This window comes from Nanorana parkeri, unplaced genomic scaffold (assembly GCF_000935625.1).
Source record: "Nanorana parkeri isolate BGI_ZX_2015 unplaced genomic scaffold, ASM93562v1 scaffold321, whole genome shotgun sequence".
NCBI classification, from domain to species: Eukaryota; Metazoa; Chordata; class Amphibia; order Anura; family Dicroglossidae; genus Nanorana; species Nanorana parkeri.
The window spans coordinates 80,181-87,836 of NW_017306589.1; positions in this window are offsets into that span (position 1 = coordinate 80,181).

Sequence of the window (7,656 nt, forward strand, 5' to 3'; positions counted from 1 at the left end):
CAGATATAATTCTACTTCTCTACGAGCTTTTATAGTTGTACCTGTTACCTGGACCTAAGACTTTTAGAAAGGAAAATATTGCACTGTTTTGAAAATTGCTCTATATACATTATTTGGCATTTTGCATTTTCTTTTACTGTAAGCTGTAGAAGACAGATTCCCAGCATCCTAAACTAAAAAACAAAACATGCAGCTCACCAGTCCTTAGATGTGGTGGCTGCATTAGTTTCCTATATTTGTACCTGGTACTCCTTCAAATAACACAGTTCCTGTCTTGGGGTGATCGAGGTCCTGGCTGTTGAGTGCGGCTTTACATACATTGGCAAACAGAGGTCTGTTACTGATATTGTGATTTAGATTTTGTTTTGTTTTTGCTTTTAAAATGAAGATCTCTTTTCATCAAGTGGTGGGAGCTATTTGTGTTTCAGTCTCTGTATATAAAATGCTACAAACATCAGTATTTATGTAAGGTTTAGAAAGATGAGAAAATGAATATGAATTTATGGTGTGAAGTATTTTACTTTCTCCATAATGATCTGTCTTTTTATGTAAATAAAGTGTTTATTTTCTATACTATGCGACCATTAATGTTGTGTTTGTCTTTGTGTAAAGTTTGAAGCAATTTTTTTTATTATTGTAAAGTTTATCTATATTGATCTCAACACATCTCAGCTCAGACCCAAATAAAAGGGACAGTCAAGCTGGAACTATGGGTGGATGTTGTTATCCGTTATTAGTGGATGCTAATGTGCTCAGTCAGTCAATGGTAGAGATGAGGTTCTGGTTTGGAGCCACCTTGGATGTGAGGCAGATCTGGTTTCACAGTTAAGCTAAATTCTGAATTTTTGGCTGAAAAAACTATAATGCACTGCATGACATCTGCACCTGGAAAGATGAGTTTCTAAGAACAATTAATTTGAAGAAATGGACAAGCAAGTTCCCCCAGGATGAAAGGGTGGGCTCCCAGCAGCCATATTGTCAGCGTGTGTTGGGGCTGGTTAGGGAAAGATGACAAATTTGTGCAGGGAGAGCATAGGGAGAAATACTGTGATATATTGTGGGTTGCAGTGTGGTGGGTTACTCCTTTTTCTGTACCACTGTGTTCATAGTTCCATAGACCCAACTGCAGAATATATATACAGTATTGTGAGCAGGCGATCGGTAGCTGGAACTTAAGCCCCCTGGGAATAAGCAGTCTCTTGGGCACAGATACCAAATCCAGGGGAGTAGTGGCAAACAGTGCAGTGTTTATTAGTGAATTTAACAAGAGCATTCACAGGTGCTGTACAGGGGTTCACAAGAAATCAACAAAATAAAACCTAGCCGTACCCCGGCACTAACTTCACAAACAAAAGATATAGCTCCTAACTAACAGGCTGAGCAGGCCTACCGCTTGTCAGCCTCCACAGAAACTGTTTGTAAGTTTGCACCAACCTTGCAGCTCTCTCAGACAGGACCTGTCTGATCCCCAGGCAGAGAGCTCTGAGTACAGGTTCCAGGTGAGCTTAAATTGCCAGTGGGGAGAGGAGTAAACCCAGCATTGGAGCCCGGATCAGCAATTCCTAAATATATAGGAGAGGAACTTGGGAGACCTATAAACTCCGAAAAGGACTTTACCAGGCTCCCTCTGAGATGCTCTGCTACAATATATATATAGAGAGAGAGAAAAAGTGGGGGCCTTTGTTTTGTGAGTTAGTCTTTTAGACTTTATTTATTTTTAGTTTGAGGTGTAGGAGTTCTTCACAAAAAAGATGTGTGCTGTCATCCCCCAAAAGGAATTAAAGGAGAACTATGAGGTGAGAGATTTTCACTCAACCTCATAGTTCGAGCCGACCTGTGACAATGAGACTGTCACACGTCGGCTCAATAGATTGGGAAGTGAGTGAACACATACCGTTGCTCGCTCACTTCTCGATCCTGTTCCTGCAGAGAGCCGTGACTGTCACTCACGGCTCCCTGCAGGGATTCCCCACTCCGATCCTGCAGTGCTCACTAGAGGAACGAACGGGGGAGGGGGCGGTTACAGCTGGCTCTGCCTCTAGATAGGCAGAGCCAGCTGTCTTGGATTTCGAGAGTAATGTCGGGATCCGTCCCGGCTGCGGCGGTCTCAGTGTCTCACTTCTCGATCCTGTCCCTTCCTGTAGCTTGCGGTATACTGAGCTTTGGGTCACGGGAGGACGCTAGTTTATGTCCTCCCGTGACCCTGAGGAGAACTATGGGAAAAAACTCTGACCCCATAGTTCTCCTTTAAGAGCTTAGTGCGTTTCTAGCAGATCAAAAAGTATTTTATGTAATTGCAGGGCGTTTTTATAAGCATAAAATCAGGGACATGTGCATTTATTGCATTGATGATCTGCATTTTTGGTTTTAATTTTGCCTTGTGTGGCATTGCGTGGCAATACCACGGTTCTAGATGGCCTCAAAGTCACCAAGGGTGTACAGAGGTGCACAATTAGGTGCTGGTCGCTACTAACCCACGGATCCAGGAATGGAGATTTCGTCCCACCCAGAGCTCTAAGAAATCTCCTGGCTCCAGGATCCCAACTAGGATCCAGAAAACCCAGAAAGGACTGAAAAGGCAGTTCTTTCCTGGCACAAGCAATTCTTTCCTGGAGCCACTCAGCCCTTCTGGGTGACTTCGAGGCCATCTAGCACCGTGGTATTGCCACACAATGCCACACTTGATAAAGACTTTACAGGAGAACTATGGGGTCAGGGCTTTTCCCCATAGTTCTCCAAAGGGTAACTGGAGGACACAAACTTGCGTCCTCCCATCACCCAAAGCTCAGTATACTGCGAGCTACAGCTCACTATATACTGAGACGCTGCAGCTGAAACGGATCCCGACAATTATGTCTGGATTCGCCCAGCTGCGTGAGTGACAGCTGGCTCTGCCTATCAAGAGGCAGAGCCAGCTGTACCCGCCCCCTCCCCCGGTCAGCGCTGGAGGATCGGAACGGGGAGAGGGGAATCCAGCCCCTCCCCTGTCACGACATAGAGCCGTGACAGGATCGAGAGGTGAGCGAACGCCGGTATGTGTTCCCTCACTTCCCGATCTACTGAGCCGACCTGTGACAGTCTCATTGTCACAGGTCGGCTAGAACTATGAGGTGAGTGAAAAGCACTCCCCTCATAGTTCTCCTTTAAGGAGGAATGGACTACTTACAGGCATACCTGCCTTCCATTTATATATTGCTATGTATGTCCAAAGATGGGAGCTCTGGTAAACTAGAGTTAGTAATCACACTTTACAGAGAGGCCTTGGTGAGGCAGTGTGTGTGTTTCACGTATATATTGGTGAATGGAGGCAACAAACCAATTTTTACACAGATTGTTAAGCCAGTTTAGACTTGCAGGTGAGTGTGACCACAAGAAGATGGAAGCACCATGGGCAGAGCAATGAATGGAAGAGTGGACTTTGTGACACATTTTGGCACCTTTCACACTGCATTCCCATCAGGTCCGCCTGTCAGGTGGATCTGATCAGAAACCTGATGTTAGTCTATGGGCGGCTGGATCTAAATGGACAAGCATTTGTTAACATACAATTAACCAGACTCCAGTCAGGTCCGGAAAAACAAACAGAACAGAGTTCCATTTCGCCGGATCGGGGGTAATCTGATGTAAATGGACACATGTCCATTTATATCCGACTCCAAATGGTCCAACATGGAGTCTGGTCATTTAAATTTTTTCCTCCATTAGAAGATGGAGGAAGAAACTGGATGGACACAGATGTCACAATGATGACATCCGTTCCAAGCTGCTTCAATCAGCAGGGGATCCGTGCACAAATCCCCTTCTAAACGGAACTGAAGGCACTCTTGTGAAAAGGCCAAGTGGGTAAGTCTGCCGTAATGTACAATTACTGTATAGTGAAAATATTGGGCATACTTGCACATTATAGCACAGCTCTGGGGGCCCGCAGCGCTATAACACAAGAATAAAGATCCTAATTTTCAGCCTTGAGACTGTTAACTTTTAAATCATATTAAACTCAGCTGAAAATAACTCTCACTTTTATAAAGATAAAGAATCCTTATCCTGGTTCAAGTTTTATGAACTGAGCCTATTGCCATGATATTCAAAACCTGGTTAGGACTAGTGGTGCAATAAAATGTTTTATGCATGCTGATCTGAGCAGAGCGATGATGCTTTAGGCTACAAATGTTGTGTGCTAGACGGAAATGGGTGTGAACGCATTCAATAACTGTAATTCTCAATTAACTCTTTGCTCACTGTTATACACACTACTACAATTCTGGCAAACGTAATATTAAAAACGGGGACTCTTGGTTTGTATCTATTGTAATACATGTTTAAGCTGGCCAAGCGTGTAAGTGATCGATCTCTGGCTACTCCCTATCAGCAAAATGCTAAAAATGTACGTGTATATGTTGTATTTGCAGCAAATTGCCTAAAATATGTCAGTATGGGGTCAAAAAGAAGGAAGGTGAACCAGATCTGATCAATGATCCTTGTCAGTCTGTATTTGCAAACACACAAAGAAAAATTAAATATATTGGTATACCAATCAGGTCTCAGACGAGGCGGCTGCATTCATTTTCAGGCTTTTTTACTTTATTTAAACCTGATGAATTTTTAAGACTAGACTGGGGAAGGGGGGTGTCTGTAGATCATAGGGAGCACTGAGAACAATGCTAACTGATAACAGTCTGTTGAGGCAGAGAGCACAGGAATTTATCAGCTCACCTGATTTCTGGTAGGAAAAAGGTGATTTTTATCCCACAGATACTGTATAACAAATCAATTTCAATTGTATATTTAAGGGACCAAAAGGGAACAAAAAAGAGATGGTTATTGTTAAAGCTGAACTCCAGTCAGCTGTAAAAAGCTCTACACGCTGCAAGGGTTAATAGCTTATATTTTCCAGGGGGATGATCTTTACGTCATGTGTGTTCAGAGATATCTTTTAAAAACATATCCCAGCAATGTACACCGAGTTAACGCGAAGCAGGCATATGCCGTTGCTGTATATGAACACAGAAATGTAAGTTATTAGTTAGCTTTCCTCTTCATAACCCCATGGAAATGGCCGCCTCTGTGCTGTACAAGCAATGTGTGTATATTACATCCCCCTACACCCCTCATTTATTAGTATTCATAGTGGCACCTCCCCATCCTGGACAGTGTATTGTGTGCAAAGGCAGAGGTGGTGTTCAGTGATCATGTTACACAGAATCACAGGGAGGGGGGCAGCTGTGTACAGCCTGCTTTACAATCAGACCCTGCTGTCAGAATTAGTTTCCTGTCCAGAAAATTCGGAATATTTAGGATTCAGGTTTAATAAAAACTTAATTAAAAAATGGAGAAAGCCTTTAATGTGAGTCATGAAAAATTTGCACACAAATACATCATCACTGCAGCTCTTCATTATCACAATAAATACTAATCAGTTTCAAAGGTGGACTTTAAATCTTCTGAAAAATAGACAGCAGGTCCTGGGTTCGAGCCCCAGTGGAACCATGTTCTTCTTAAGGATGATTGTGACATAATATGTCTATAGAACAGAACACAATACAAAGATCCATTGATGACACCAAAATATTCAATTATACATGGATATCAGCTTCCTTTGTTTACAGGGCCTAGGCATTTTTCATCGTCTAGGTGACATCCTTCTCCTCGCAGATTTAAGACACTGTTTAATCATTCATGCCCAGAAAGTTCCTTACTCTGAAGGCTGTTTTCCTGACCACAGTAATGTCAGCTAGATGAGTCTTGGAGATTCAGGCCTTTTCTTTGAAACCTCCATATTGCCAAGATTTTCATGACAGGATAGTCTTATGTCTAGCTTCATCCTTCCTTTCTAAGGTGACTTATTGCCTGGGAAATGGTCCTCCACTCTCAACTAGACATGTGCGATTCGTTTCGTTCCGAATCGAAATTCGGACGAATTTTCGGAAATTCGGACATTTGGATGTATCCGAATTCCGAATTACAGACATAACGAATGCAAACGAATCCGAATTTCCATTTCCGAAATTCGGTAGCGTTCGTACGAACGTTCGTTTCGTTTTCTGTTCTTATTCGTTTCTTATTCGTTTCTTATTTGTTTCTTATTCGTTTCGTTTGTTGGAGCAAAGTGACATTAGAGAAGGAGAAAAATATTTTTTCCCCCTCAAATGTCACTTTTGCTGCAAACGAACGAAACGAATAAGAAACGAATAAGAAACGAATAAGAGCAGAAAACGAAACGAACGTTCGTACTAACGCTACCGAATTTCGTCCGAATCCGAATTCCGAATCCGAATTGACTTTCACACCCGAATCCTGAAAAACGAAATAACACAAATCCGAATTTAAAACGAAACAAAACAAATTTTTTGGCAGTGCACATATCTACTCTCAACTCTTCAAATCAGAATGAGGCAAGGGTCGATGTCCTCCAAGTCAAGACCTAGTATCTTTGGAGAACTGAAGGTTTGAGAACAGCGGAGAAACTTTTTATTTTTCCTGAAGATTTGATGAATTGTTAGGCAGCTTTATCCAGGATAATTTTCACATGGATAGTACAGACCATCACACAAACACAGACATCCCAACCTGCAAAACCTTATTTTAGGGAGGTTCCCGTCTCATTTCAGGGAGGTGCCCTTTCTGTTTTTTGGGGGTTTTTTTTACAGCGGCCGTCGTCAGAATATAAAAGAAATAATAATGAAAATATATATATATATATATATATACACACACACACACACACATACATACGCACACACACAGAGTAAAATAAAATCCATATACCAATAATACAATAATATTATATATTGATTTATATATACATCAGATTTGTGAATTGATGTTCAAGTATCTGTCAGTGTAAAGGTCACAATTTATTAGACAGCCCAAGACCTTTTTAAAAAAACGCTGAGGAGTAAAGTCCCTGATACACAGTTGACTAGTTGCTATGGGCAGCAAATGAAATAAATGTTCTCTATAACTAGACAACCAGGACATATAATTAATTCTATATTATCCACAAAGGGTTAACAGCACTCTCTCAACCCTGCAGCAGTGCCTGTACCTGCTCTCAATAGTAGTCTATGTCCGCCCTCTCTGTGCAGCAAGTAGCTTCTTCCTTCTGAGAGCCAAGCCTCGTTCTGAGGCTACTCTAGAGATCACATGACCTTCCTCCAGGAGGCAAGCCTCACTCTGAAACTTTACCCACTGATATCTTACCGGAAAGGTTTACTCAGAGTAAACCTTTCAGGGAGAAAATGCCTCTCTCGCGGACATCAGGGAGCTGCTGTCCAAAAGAGGGAGACTCCCTGAACATTAGGGAGACTTGAGATCCCTGCAAACATCTTTGTTTAGGGTTTGCCCTAAGGGGTCATGAGGCAGGCTCCAGAAGTAGGCTGACATGATGATCATCAAGTTACGGTAAGTACTGATCACATGTTTCTGTAATTTGAAAGTAAACAACTGGAGAATGTGGGCATTGATCCTGGTACCGCTCGCATTCTAGGCAAGCACTCTACCATTTGAGCTAATTCCCCTTATTGGAGATGTATCCTGAGGTTTGTACATTAGAGTATTTGGAGTGAGAATGTACTGGCATGATCAATTTACGTATAGCTGCTTTTCTTTTTCAAATACAGGACAGTGGCGGATCCAGGGGGGGGCAACGGGGCAATT